At 47.7% G+C, this 14,770-nt stretch overlaps 1 pseudogene; it reads left to right on the forward strand.

Annotated features, from left to right (window-relative positions):
• Nucleotides 1-367: 367 nt before the first annotated feature.
• On the forward strand, nucleotides 368-6,435 carry LOC119231516 (39S ribosomal protein L24, mitochondrial-like; annotated as a pseudogene).
• Nucleotides 6,436-14,770: the final 8,335 nt, after the last annotated feature.

Genomic DNA, 14,770 nt, shown 5'->3' on the forward strand with positions numbered 1-14,770 from the left:
CGCTGACAGCTCCGCAGCTGCAGAAGCTCCCCAGCCTGCTCTGAGCTCGGCTAGCAGGTTGTGTGTGGACTCCTTGCTCTGCACCCTCAAACCACCCGGCCAGCTGGCACGGTAGGGAGTGGGGTTAACCCTCCCCTGTCAGGACATTCTGTCCATCACAGAATGACCATCTGGACCACAGGCCACACCCTGCTCTCCGGAGACACGCCCCACCTCCCCACCCCCACTGTCTCGCCACTGAGGCCCCAGATGAGGGGGAGGGCAAGCAAAGGCAACCCTTGGGTGCTGGGATCCTGCCCTGGGCAGGAGCTGCACGGGGAAAGGGATTCTGGCCCCACTACTCTGACATCTGCTCCTTCATGGCCACATGCCTCCCAGCATCCATGTGGCTCACACTGGGGGGGAACTGTTTGGCTCATAGTGGGGTAGAGAGAGCTATTGAGAACACCCCTCCTCCCCCAACCCAGGGAGAGGAGAGGTGAGGAGTGGCTAAGCCCAGCACAGATCCCTGGGAATGAATCCCACCACCAACTCACCCATCAGTTTAAGGGGACTCTCCCACTTCTGGTGATCTCCCAGCCCCCTCACCAGAGGAGCCTGAAGGCTCCAGACTTCCCTATAGGGCTTCCAGCACCAGCCAGCAAGGTGGGGGAGCGGTACAGAGGGTGCCAGGTACTGTGCAAAGCAGATCTCCTTGCCCTGCCCTGCCCTACCCTGCCTTGCTCTGGACTGCACCCAACATTGGGGCTTGAAGACATGCACTATCCAAAGGGTCTTACAATTTCTCCCTCTCCCTCATTCCCTCAAATCCGATCCATCAGCAACACCCCAGATTTGTCTCTACCTCTGCCTGGCCCAAGCCACCATCATCTCTCCCCTATAAGACTTGCAGCTACCTCCAAACTTGTGTCCCAGCTTCCCTCCTACCCCACACTTATCCTCAATCCATTCACCTTACAAAAACTGGAATAATCTTTCAAAAATAAAAACCCAAACACCTCACACCTGGCTTAACCCCCCCCCCCATCCCCAAACAATTGGCTCCATCTGCTACTTAGAATAAAATGCAAACTCAGGGCAGTGCAGGAAGCAGAGGGGATTTCTCACAGCCTCTAGTCATGCAGCAATGCCTTGCTGGCCTTGGCCAGCAAGTTTACTCTGCCCCCTGACCCCAATAACTACTATGGGATGAGCCATCCAGGCTCCTGGTCAGACAAGAGGAGTAACCCTCCAGGGATCAAGAGACTCAATGTAGCTGTGGAACCTGTCTCTGGTGAACACTGACATCTGTTCTGTGGGGCCAGGGTAGAGATTCTAAAAGGCAAGGATGCCAGGAAGCAAGGCAAAGTGGTTTAAGTTATCCGGCAGCAAAAATGGGTGGTCCTCGAGGGACTGAATACATATTACCGGTATACTGGCAAGACCAAGGATACCCAGGGAACCACGATCCCAAGAAAAGCACCCTTGCTCCACCACCAGGTCAAACTCATGGATAGTGTGGACAGGAAACCCACTGAGGAGGAGTGGAGATTCAGTGAGGCAGGAGAGCAGGTAGGAGTCTCCACAAGACCAGGAATTTCCCAGAACTGATGGTATTATCCTTGTAATGTGAACTGATGGCCCCAAAGATACATCAGTGGAAGATATTCTAGAATGAACCTATGTGCCCTATCTAAAGACACTGGAGGAGGAGGTGATGGAGACAATGGGGATTCAGGAGACCCAAAGACACAAAAAAGCCTACTGGTATTGTTTGGGTCTCCCTTCCTTGTCTTACCTTTCGTTTCATAAAGGTTTTCGTTCAGAAATATGTGTTCTAAAAGTAGAAAATGTAGCCCATTTCTTCTTTAATGTAGCCTTAAAACTGGGGCTACTGGGCCTCCCTGGTGGCCTAGGGATTAAGTCTCAACACTATCACCTTGATGGCTTGAGTTTGATCCCTGGCCAGGGAGCTAACCCACATATGGGGCAGCAGACCTCTCCTGTCTTGCTCACTGCTCCCCTCAGCAGTGTATTTCAGTAGATCCACCTGTTCTGCTCCCCACTCTGTCCCTGGTGAATCCTTTCATCCCCTACACTTCTGGCCTATACCCCAGTTCTTCTATGCAAAAATAAGTTAAAAAAAAAAACTGGGGCTTCCTCTTCCTCAGACACCAATACAATGGATATTATTCAGCCATAAACTAATTACTCGGTCATAAAAAGGCATGAAGTACTCATGTATACTACAACATAAATGAACTGGGAAAAAATTAGGCTAAGTGAAAGAAGCCGGTCATGAAAGATCTCATATTGCATTATTCCATTTATATAAAATGTCCAGATTGGGGAAATGCATGGAGACGGAAAGTAGATTAGTGGTTGCCTAGGGCAAGGGGATTTGAAAATGCAGAACTAAAGAGTATAGGGCTTCTTTGGGGATGATGAAAATGTTCTAAATTTGATTGTGCAGGGGCCTCCCCAGTGGCGCAGCGGGTTCAGTGCAGCTCTGTGAAGCTGTTTGTAGCCTCTGCAGTGTGAGTTCAATTCCCGGCCAGCCAGGGAGAAACCCACATAGCGCGGCAGACTTCTCCCGTCTCGCCTGCTGCTCCCCTCAGCAGTGTGTTTCAGTCAATCTGCCTGTTCTGTTCTCCGCTCTGTCTCTGGTGATTTCTCTCACCCTCCCCTGCCTCTGGTCTGTGCCCCAGTTCTTGTATAAATAAAAATAAAAAAAATAAATTTGATTGTGCACAGCTCTATAAATACACTAAAGACCATTATATTGTACACTTTTAATAGGTAATTTGTGTTACATCTTTTTTAAAAAGTCCTATGTATAGAGTAGAATGCCTGTTTTATTCAGGGGAAAATAAATCAAGCACAGAAGCAAGGTTTTCTCCATCCCAATGCCATCTGACTAATCTTGCAAGACGTTCACCCAGTCTGGTGTCCACACCAGGGAAATCTCCCCCAAGCAGTTTTTACATATGTGTCTTTCCTACCTGTTTGTTTCACTTCACACTTATTAATTTTTTTTTACCTTTTCTCTGAACTTATTTTCAGAATTTTAATGTTAATAAAACAAGAGGGAGGGAGGGAGGTACAAAAAACGTGTAGCAGATATGCTTTGGAGAGGGGAACTCAGGGTCAAGGTTGGGAGCGCAACTTCTTTTTGAATGTGTGTTTTTTGTACTACTTGATTTTATTTTTTTTAACCACTGGCTTAAAAAAAAAAAACAATGTGGCATCTTCTGTCAAATTTTTTAAAAATCCGGGCCTCCGTGGTGGTGCAAAGGGGTTAAGACACAACCTATGAAGCTATTCGCAGCCACTACAGCACAAGTTCGATCCTTGGCCAGGGAGCAACCCACATGGCACAGCAGTTCTCTCTTACCTCCCCTGTTGCTGCTCCCCTCTGCCGGAGTCCTAGCTCCCACGGGGGGGGGGGGGGGGGCCGGGTTTCTATAAGGACAAGAGGGCATTGGCGAAGTAGAGGGATGAGGGGAGGGGGGATGAGGTAGATGAGGTAGTGAGGAGACACCGACACTTGATCAGGGTGCAGACATCTCCCACTGATAGCCTCAGTGGGGCTATATTTATAACATCAGGAATTGTTATTTGATCATTACATCATGCAATCATGATTGATTTTACTTTTACATTTTTTCAGAAATTATTAATGATCATTAATAGTGCACAGTCCTTTTTCTAATTTTCCTAGTCTATGATTAACTTGGTCACTTGGTTACATATTTTCCTAGGTGATGTATATTATTCAGAAAATAGAAACAGAAAATAGAAACAGGTGCTATAAGCAACATGATTTATGCAGTCAAGCTAGGTAACTAAAACAAAGCTAAGCAGGCATTGTAAAATCGAGGGCGACTTTCTATTTTCTATATGGAACCAAGTGTCCCAGTGCCATGGGAACAGTGTGTGGTGTGTTTCTCCCAGACCATTTCACCTCCTGGGGTGCTTCAGGGTCTTCTCTAGTGAGGGACTTTTGCAGGGCTCTATTCCAAGAGCTTTGTCAAGTGTGGCTTGCTAAAGAGCTCAGTGTTACTCATAGTAACAGAATTACAAACTGGAGGACATGGAGGATTATTGGGAATCATTTGATTATCAATCATGTTGGAAGGTACATTTCTCAAACTGCTGAGGTGCGCATTACCGAAATTGGCATTGATGCCAACACTCATTGTGTTAGTTTAAAACTTATAGAAAATTTCCGTGGTTTCAATAACTGCCACAAACAAATGAAAGGAAGTAGCAGGAGCCAGCTATGGAGGTTTCTGACTTTTCAGAAACTTTCCTCATGCCCGGACCTTGTCAGACAGCATGAGTAGCATGGCCTGCGCCACCCCTCAGCAATGTATGTCAGTCAATCTGCCTGTTCTGTTCCCCACTCTGTCTCTGATGAATCCTCTCACCTCCCACACCTCTGTCCTGTACCCCAGTTCTTGTATGCATAAATAAATCTTAATTTTTTTTTAAATCCACCTCAAATGTGCAAGAGATAATCCCTGAGCATAAATTAGTACACATTCTAAAGAGAAGTGGGAGAGGGAGATTCAGAGTCCAGAAGGAGAGAACTTGCTCTAGCTTTAGAAGGAAGCACGTGTGGGTCTTGGGGAAGTGAGGTGGGCAAGCGGTGAGCTACAGCTTTCACTTCTTGTACCAACCCCAAATCTGGTCCAGATCTGCACGTGGTCATATTTGGTGGCTTGTCTCCCTGAGCAGTTTTGTGTCTGAGACCCAATGAACAGAAATAAGCGGGCTTTGGAGGCTGGGCAGCTTCCTGGAACAAGAGACAGAGGCCAGAGTTAAAAATGCTCACAGTGAGGAAGGAAAAAATTCCAGCAGAGGTGGTCCTGACCCTCAGAGAGGCAGGACCCTGGGAGGTCTACGCAGACCCAGGGTGTCTCCTGGGGGAGCAGGGACCCAAAGTTCTGCTGGCGTGGGAGAATGCCTGCGCTCATGGAAATTGAGCTTTCTTCCCACACAGCCCCAGGGACCCCCGAGTCCCAGAGGGCTCCTCTGAGCCAGACCCGGATGTGCCGCCTCTTTCTTCCATGGCCAGAATAGCCACAGTCAGGCCCGGGGCCAAATCTGGGAACCCAATCCCAAATCCCTGGGAGCTCTGGCAGTTTCCCCGGCCTCGGTCTGGAGCTGGGTTCCCAGCAGCGCCTGCTAGTGGCTGTTGGGTATTTGATTTCCCTACTGTACAGGCTAGACAGAGGACTGTTCTGTCAGCTAGGAGAGAGAGGGGACCCTGAAAATGACGGGGCAGAGATAGGAAGAAGGCGTCCTGGACATGCAGTAAGACAGACAAGAGAGCCACAGACTGAGGCCGAGACGCCCAGACACAGCGCAGGCCAGAGCGCAGGAGACCAGGGGGAAGACCCGACGCCGGCAGCTGTGAGACAAAAGGATGACACGGCGGCCGCGTTGGGGGGGGTTGGGGGGGGGGGTGGGGTCGAGCCATCTCAGCCTTGGCCTGAGGAAAGACCAGGATCGGGAAACCCAGCTGGGGTGTAGAAGGCCAGCTGCCGTCTCCCCCCAAGCCCCAACTTCCCTCTCTGCCGGCCACCCGCTTGCGCCTCAGCTGTGCGTCTCTGCTCCCCGCACCCTGCTCCTTTCCCGGGGATTCCTTCACCCCGCGCTTCTCGGCCTTGCCTCCTTACCCCCGACCCCAGCTCCTCACGCCTCTCCCTGAAACCCAGCCTTAGTTGCTGCCCCCAAACTCCGCACGGGGTGGGGGTGGGGAGCTCCTGCACGCACCCCACGCCCAGTCAAGGGCCCTTCCCGGTCCCCAGGCAGGGCCCAGCCCGGCCCGGCCATGTCCCTCCTCCCCCATGTCTGTCGGAGCCCAGTGTCTACAGTCACCTCCGGCTCAGGGTCAGCAGCAGGAGCGTGGCAGGGACTCCGCTTGGACGCACGCTCCTCAGGCCCCACGTCCCTCTGCAAGTCACAGAGCAGGACAGTGAGGTGCCAGGGCCTCTAATGCATACTCGCTAGAGAGGTGCTTCCAAGGGGTGGGAGCACTGTAGCACCTCGCTCCAGTCTAGACCTCGAGCCGGGTGCTTCGTCCACCTTTTCTTTTTTAATCCTCCCTGCACATGGGTCCCACATGTCTTGTTCCTGCTGTAATTCCCATTAACAGTGTTTGACCTCCGCCTTCCAGAACCCTAGACTTTGAGGAAAGTTTGTTGCCACTGCCTATTGGAGCACTACCCACAGGCCTGAAAAGAGAATGAATCTGGTTCCTGTTTGGTCTAGTCCAGCTGCTATAACAAAATAGCACACTCAGACTGGCTAGCTCAGAAGCCACAGAAATTAATTTCTGGTATTCCTGGAGGCTGGTTTGTCCAAGACCAAGGCACCCCCACCGTGGCTTCTTGGTGAGGGCATAGCTAACCCCTTCTAGCTGTGTCTTTCCCTAGTGGAGGAGGCTAAAGGGCTCTTACTTAAACATTTTTTTAATGCCACTCATGGGGATTCCACCCTCGTGACCTACTCACTTCCCCAAACCATCACACCAGACCTAGGATTTCAACATATAAATTTGAGGGTCACACAAACATTCAACCCACACCGGAAGAGCTGACAAGCTGGCTATAGAACCAGGGGCAGGTGTTCAGAGTAAGAGTTCAGGAAATTTCAGAAATGGCACTCAGACTTAGAGTTTATGATGGAATGGAGACTGATTTAGATTTGAGTGTTAGGCCCTCCCTCAGAGCCCTGTAGTCCCTCGGGGCCTGCCTCATTACTAGAAAAGTCTTTCTCAGAAGGGGAAAGCCAAGGGCCAGGTCCCCAGCAGACCTGGGTGTCCAGGGCAAGGATTACCTGAAACCAGCACTGGAAGGTTAGGGGAGAGAATGGAAAAACATGCATTAGAGCTTCCTTTGTCTCTCTGCTTTGTTTCCTTTCACTCCAGTTCCACTTTTTCTGTGGCTTTTTGACTGTTAGGGTAGAGGTTTTCCTCAAATGCCAGGCACCAAAAAGCCAGATGCACAGGTGGGGGTGCTCAGGCAAAGTTTATTCTATAGAAGTCACTCTCCCTGATCCTCCCTCCACAGATTCTCACTTTGCTTGAGCCTTGGGGAACTGAGGACTCAGCTTGTTTTCTGAGTCATAGTGCTTAGTTTCCCTTCCCACACTCCTCATCCTTCAACCTGTTTCCTTCTGTTATGCTCATTTTAGAGCTGTTTGGGGAGCAAGCTGTTTTTTTAAAGATTTATTTTATTTATCTATGCGTACAAGAACTGGGGTACAGGCCAAAGGTGCTGGGCGGGGTGGGGGGCAGTGGTGAGAGGATTCACCAGAGACAGAGTGGGGAGCAGAACAGGCAGATCTATTGAAATACACTGCTGGGGGGAGCAGCGGGCAAGACAGGAGAGGTCTGCTGTGTCATATGTGGGTGACCTCCTTGGCCGGGGATGGAACGCAGGCCTTAGTGGTGACAGCACTGAGACTTAACCTATAGGCCACCAGGGAGGTCCCATTTCTAAGTTGTAGTAGAAAAAAGAGAAGGGGGAAAAGGAGGGACCTGCATAGGCACAAGTAGGCATTTTTAAAGGACAAGAGGTGCATACTGAAAGGGGCAGATTTAAGAAAGAGACACCAGCGTGGACATAGGTGGACAGTCTTAGGTCAAGATTTTCATTTCACCAGAATAAGAAGTGCTCTTATATAGTGTTCTTTGGTGGTGATTCATTCCTCTGTGAAATTTTATTGCTTTGGGGTCTAGTTGGGTTGGTTTTCTGTAACAGATAATTCTTCCTTACCCCACCTCACTCAGATTCCTGGAAACTTCCATAGCCAGTTTAACAACTTGTTAATCATCCTTAGCCCGACCTCTGAATTTTTTTTAAGATTTATTTATTTATGCATACAAGAACTGGAGTACAGGCCAGAGGTGTGAGAGGGTGAGAGGATTCACCAGAGACAGAGTGAGGAGCAGAACAGGCAGATTGACTGAAATACACTGCTGAGGGGAACAGTGGGTGAGGCAGGAGAAGTCTGTTGCACCATGTGGGTAGCTCCCTGGCCCTGGGGATTGTGCTGCGGTGGCTGGCAGTAGCTTGATAGTACTGTCTTTAGCCAACATGACACCAGGGAGGTCCCGCCTCTGACTTCTGAACTTATGAGGCCATCTAAAATTTTCTACTTGGCAGCTCTCCTCCCTGCCTGCCTGTGACTATGCAGGAGTCTCTCCCTTTTCCTTTCTTCTTTTCCTAATAAACCTGAACAAGACAAAGGCGTACAGGCTACAGAGAGGCCCAAGTGGAAGAAACAAAAGGGCGGAGGAAGCAGAGGCAAGAGGGAAGATGAAAAGGGCTGTGGCAGCCCCAAAGGCAGCAGAGGTGGGGAGCAGCAGCCTCAGCAGCACTTGGAGGGAAAGAACCCATATGCAAGTTGACTGCTGAAAAAAGATGGCACTACAGGGTCCATCCATGTTTATGAAGACAGGTGCCCCAGGGTTAAGGGGGTGGGGGAATGAAAGGGGCACATATTTCTGAACATTAATTGCCTTTGCTCTCACTCTGCTTCTCTGCTTGGCCCCCCTATTCATCAGCCAAACCTGCAATCTGCCTTTAGTTACGTTCACACGTTTTGCAAGCTCTTATCACTGTGAGCAGAGAAACGCCAGCTCAGTAACTGCTGGGGGTGAAGGTGGGGCGATGAACCAGATGTTGCGGGGTCTAGGCTGATGACCACAAGAGCCTGGTTCCTGCTGTCTGAGGACCACCAAGTGGTCTGAGTCATCCTAGTCTAATGGGCCAAGAGGTCCCGCGCTGCCTTCTTTTTCTTCTCCATTTTCGTTTCCTCCCTCTTTTTTTGTTACTGTTTCTGTCACTAGACAGGAGAATCACCTGTGGTCCTTTGGCCTGATCCCATCCTCCCCCATAAGACAGGCAGATAAGCTAGCAGCTTACCAGTCATTGTCTGTTGTTCCATTTGCTCCTCTGTCCCTCTCCATTTTGCAGAGGAATGGAGGGAGTGGCCTTGCTCCCAAGCCCAGGAAGGGACTCTTGAGACCCTCTGGTCAAGATTGAAGAGACCCTGCAGACACTGGTGAGGCAAGGAGTCAGGGCTTATTGATTAGTGAAAGAGCAAGGAAGGAGCACTTAGGGGAGACCACTCAGGGTATTAGAGAGAGAGAGACTGTGGGAGGTACGGGGGCTCTAAGTCCAGTAGGCTTTAGAACTGGGGTTTGAGAAAAAGGAATTAAACTTTATTGACTGAGAAAGCAAGGACAGTGGACTTGGCTAAAGTCCACTATTGTTCCTGATTGTGGACTCCCATCAGCGGCAGCCCAGTGATTGTGCAGGTTCCTGACCTGTTCCATGGCGAGCATCTCCTGGAAGGCCATGTGCCCGCAGCTCCAGATTGAACAAGTCTGGTCTCAAGGTCTGTGACTCCCTTTTTCTTCTTGGTCTTTTAACTCTTTCCTTTTCCAGAGCAGTCAACATGGTAAGCTATGGAAGAAATCTCAGAAAAGCCCAGGCTCAGGGAAACTAGTGAAAACAAACCAAAAAATGAAGCAAGGAAATTTATGGCACCAGGCATTCAGGCCTAAAGTCATCAGGTTTTCTAACCCTTTGTTCACCAGCCCATGGGAACAGTAAAATTCTTTCAAATTTTTTGACCTTGCTTCCTTCTTGTCCTTGTCCTGGGATTCTTCCTGCCTCGCTTCTACTCCCTGCTCTGTTTCTGACAGGATCACCTCTTCCTTTATGCTTTGTGACACAGGTTGGTCTTTACAGGCTTCTTATCAGGCAGTTCTTCCCGATCCTTTTTCTTCTCCGTTTTTTCGTTCCTCCCTGGCTAAGGAAGACAGCAACACCCTGGCTGCTGGGGTGCACTGGTCCCATGGTCAGGAACTGTCAATGAGGTCATGCAATTCCTTCAATTCCTTTCCATCCAGCCTTCTGAACCACCCCCAAACTGTATTTTTTTTAAAAAAAGATTTATTTATTTATGCATACAAGAACTGGGATACAGGCCAGAGGTGTGGGGTCATATGAGAGGATTCACCAGAGACAGAGTGGGAAGCAGAACAGGCAGTTTGATTGAAATACACTGCTGAGGGGAGCAGAGGGCAGACAGGAGAGGTCTGCTGCACCGTGTGGGTTAGTTCCCTGGCTAGGGATTGAACTCAGGCCAGGCCTTAGTGGTGATAGCACTGAGACTTAACCCCTAAGCCACCAGGGAGGCACATCAACCCAGTATTTCTTGTTGGATCTTTTTTTTTTTAAAGATTTATTTATTTTTGCATACATACCCTTTGTGCCACCAGGGAGGCCCCTCTTGTTGGATCTTTTTTATATTTTTGTGTTCTTGTTTGATAGCTGTAATATCTTCCTTATATTCTTCAATGTGTTTACTAGTCTAATTTAAAATTCTTAATATGAAAAATAATTGTTTGTGGTTTTTCATTTGAAAATGGTGATTCTCTTAAGCTTTGGATCTGATGCCAACTGCAGACTGATAGTGTCAGAATTGAGTTAACTTGTTGGTCACCTAGCTGGTTGCTGAGTTGCTTGGTGTGGAAAAATCCCATATACATTTGATAACCAGAAGTGTCAGAAGTGAAGTATTGCTGGGCCTCCCTGGTGGCGCAAAGGGTTAAGAAGTAACCTACGAAGCTATCCACAGCCACTGCAGCACAAGTTCTATCCCCAGCCAGGGAGATACCCACATGGCGTAGTAGACCTCTCCTGTCTCACCCCTTGCTCCCCCAGCAGTATATTTCAGTAGAGCCATCTGTTCTGTTCCCCACTATGTCTCTGGCAAATCCTCTCACCCCCCACCACACCTCTGGCCTGTACCCCAGTTGTTGTGTACATAAATAAATAAATGTTTTTTTTAAAAAAAGAGGTATTGCAGAGGAAACCCTACTATATCCTGGGGGTATATTCTGTTCTGTCCAAGCCATAATGAGCTTAGGGAATAGGAAGTAGGTGAACTCCAGAAGAACAGAGTCACTCCTCCTCCTATGAAACAAGTCAAGTGTTGTTTTCACACTTTGTGCCTCAGAGAGAAGGAACATTAGAAGACTCACCCTGTCATTCCCCAGCTGAAGTGCATAGAAGGAGGATAATTGCCAGAAATCAATTAGTCCTCACCTGTTTTGTTCAACCTCCCACAAACACACGAGGTCTGGGGCCCCTGATTTGACTCCAGCTAATCCTGGAGCAGTGATCTGAGACATAGCAGAGGCAGAGGAGGTACTGTCAACTCCCACACTAAGGTGGGCGAGAAGCAAGAACAGGATCTCACTCCTCCATGTTGTCTTCCCAGTTCAAAGTTACACACCCCTTGCCATTATCCCAAGATGTATTTCATAGCTTTTTCTTTCTTAGGGACGAGGCGAGAATTTGTGCTAATTTAACATTTTGTTGACTTAGAGCTGGCGTTGAACCTATCATAGCACATCACAAGGGTCTGTTTAGTTGCCTGCTTTTATTCTATAACTGTTTTTACTCCATAACCTTTGTCTGGGCAATCTTAGCACTTCGCACAGGCAAGAAGGACCAATTCTATTTCTAATTCTATGGGGATTCAGAGTTAGCTTTAGAAGAACATACTTGTTTCCGCAGTAGATACTTTGGACCCAGGTTCATGGGGCTGTTGCCCCACTTTTCTGGTATGGAAGGGGGCGATATTTGATTGTCTCTGGGCATACCATATCATGCCTGCAGAAAACTTGTTTCCACCTTCTCCCCCTAACATTCTGTGGTTTGGGGCCAATTGAAAGGGCTTGTGCAGATGTTGCACTTACTTTGTGGTATATCTTTAGGCACAGGCCGCCTATTTCATTGTAAATTTCCATGTTACTTGACCCCTTTCAGCCCTGCTCACCTGAGCCCAGTGGACAGAACTTGAAACCAGGCTGTGCTGCCCTGGTCTGAAATACAGTGGAGAGCACAGCTGAAACAAAACAAGTCAATTATTTTAGGTGGATGAAGTCAGCCTGCAGGGGAGCAATCACTTAGAGGAAATCATCAGCACTTTACTGGAAGCCTTTGCGCAGCCTGAGTTCTTGTGGTTTGCAGCGAAGACAAGAGAGAGAGTAGAGATATCAGCAGCTCCAGCCCAGAGAAGAGAAGAGGTGAGATGCCACTCTGAACACTGCAGATTCTCCCAGCCCTGCTTGTGTTCCTTCAGCCTCTCCCTTCTTGTCTCTGGAGGTCTCTGTTTTTCTGAGCTCCCCTGTTCATGCCCTTGTGTGTCTTAGTACTGTCTTCCTTCTCAATGCCTTGGCTAATGTGGAGGCAGGAACCATTTTGTTCCAGCAAATCTTGCCAAGATGATTCCATGAGAAGCTCAGGAGAGAAGGAAGAGGAGCAAGTTTATCTGAAAGGTCATCAGAACTTCTGTATTGGTTGCAAAAAGAGCTCAGGCCACTTCAGCTTCCAAAGCAGATTGCTATAAGGCCTGCTGCTCAGAAAAACAGCTTTCAGGGCCTCCCTGGTGGCACAAGGAGTTAAGTCTCAGTACTGTGAAGCTATCTGCAGCGCGAGTTTGATCCCAGGCCAGGAGCTACCCACATGGTGCAGCAGGCCTCTCCTGTCTCGCCTACTGCTCTCCTCAGCAGTGTGTTTCAGGAGATCTGCCTGTTCTGCTCCCCACTCTGTCTCTGGTGAATCCTCTCACCCCCCCTGCACCTCTGGCCCAACTCTTGTATGCATAAATAAATAAATATTAAAAAAAAAAAAAGAAAAACAGCTTTCAGTGGGGTAGGAGGCTATTCCTTGGGAAGCCAAGGGGAAATAAGAGGTCTTGGAAGCTGCCAGCTAATCTGCACAATGTAGGAAGGGGAGAAGAGCTTTGGGTTACTGAAAGACTGATTAGTATGATAGAAGCAAGGCTTCCCAGATGAACCCGAAATGTTCTTTCTCTCCTAAGTGCTGAGACATTCCTGTTGCTGGATGTGACTGTCAATATTTTTCATTCTGACTCAGGATGAAGAAAGCAACTCTGAAAATTGGGAGTATTACCTCCAGTACTCAAGGCCAGAGTTTGGGGGCTATGGGCCACAGGCTTCCCTTGTGTTGTTGCCAGCAAGCCAGCTAGTCCCAGAACTAACATCCCCTCCCTCACTACAGCTGCATGTTCACATCCTTCAAGGCAGTAGGCTCCAGAGCAAGGTGATGGATACCTAGCACTGCTCAGGTTTACCCTTCTTCAGGCTCCTTTTATTTTTATTTGTTTATTTATGCATACAAGAGCTGGGGTACAGGCCAGAGATGCGGGAGGTGAGAGGATTCACCAGAGACAGAGTGGGGAACAGAACAGGCAGAATGACTGAAATACATTGTCTTCAGGCTCCTTTTAATACCAGCGACTGATGGGAGCTGAGACCCTTGCTTCTGTGCCAGGAGCAGGAAGGAAGCATATGACTCCATTTATGTATGATTTTAAAAGTATGTTTTTATATAATTTATACATACGTAAATAATTGGAAATAATGTTGTGGTAAATATAGCAGCCTTTTACAGAGCTCACAGAGAAAGGTAAGTCTGGAAAGAGGAGGCTTTAGGGAGGAGCAGGAAAAAAGGATTTTCATGTTTTACTCTATATATGTATCTATTTGCAACTGAATCAGTCATTGTTATTTAAATAAAAATTTAATGCTGGAGAAATCCCTGGTGGCACAAGGGGTTAAGCACTGTGAAGCTATCTGCAGAGTTTGATCCTGGCCGGCCAAGAAGCTACCCACATGATGCGGCAGACCTCTCCTGTCTCGCCCGCTGCTCCCCTCAGCAGTGTATTTCAGTCAGTCTGCCTGTTCTGTTCCCCGCTCTGTCTCTGGTGAATCCTCTCATCCCTCTGACCTCTTGCCTGTACCCCAGTTCTTGTATGCATAAATAAATAAATCTTTAAAAAAGAAAGTTAATGCTGGGAAAATAGGAAATATGCCAAATTGAGTAGATTGGATTATAAGGTGAATGAATGTTTTCTTCTGTATTTTTCAAGTTTCCCCCATTGAGTATGTGCTTTCATAACTAGGGGAAGCAAAAAAAATTAAGGAAAAAAATGGTATACCTACTGTGAATTACTACAAACACATTACCAAGATTGAAGTGAATGTATATATGGTGATATATATCCATATATGCATGTATGTAAGGGACACCTACAATGTCTGTCTTTACAATGTCCTTATGAACCCATTAAGGATGTTCCTATGGCCTCTGCTTTAGTATCATTGTACTTTTCTCCTTGCTTACTGTATTTCTGCGATACAGACCAACTCACTGTTCCTTCTACCTCAGCACCTTTGCATTTGATGCTTCTTTGCCTGAACATCCTTCTGCCAGAGACTAGGAGGTAAGTCCCTCATTTCCTCCCAAACTTTGCTGAAAGTCATCTTTCCCCGAGGCCTTTTCCAACCATCCTCTGTCCTTTATTCTCCTTATTTTTTCACTGCGGCACTTTTCATGATCTAAATATGATATGCTTACCTATTTGTCTGTCTCTTTAAAGTAAGTTCCATGAGGGCAAGGATTTTCTCATTGCTGCATTTCCAATCCTGGAAACACAGTAGACACTTACTAAATATTGTTTTTTTTTCCTTTTTATGTTTCTTTCTTTTTTTTTTAATAAATATTTTTGAATGAATAAATGAAATGGAAAAATATTCTAATTAAATGATTTCTTCTGGATGTGTGAGGGGAGATGAGAGATTTTTTAAAAAGATTTATTTATTTATGCATACAAGACCTAGGGTGTAGGCGAGAGGAGCAGGAGCGGGCAAATTCGAAAATATTTAGGAAGTTAG

Source organism: Talpa occidentalis, unplaced genomic scaffold (genome assembly GCF_014898055.3).
Source record: "Talpa occidentalis isolate TD23 unplaced genomic scaffold, MPIMG_talOcc4v2.1 talOcc4.7, whole genome shotgun sequence".
Classification (NCBI taxonomy): Eukaryota; Metazoa; Chordata; class Mammalia; order Eulipotyphla; family Talpidae; genus Talpa; species Talpa occidentalis.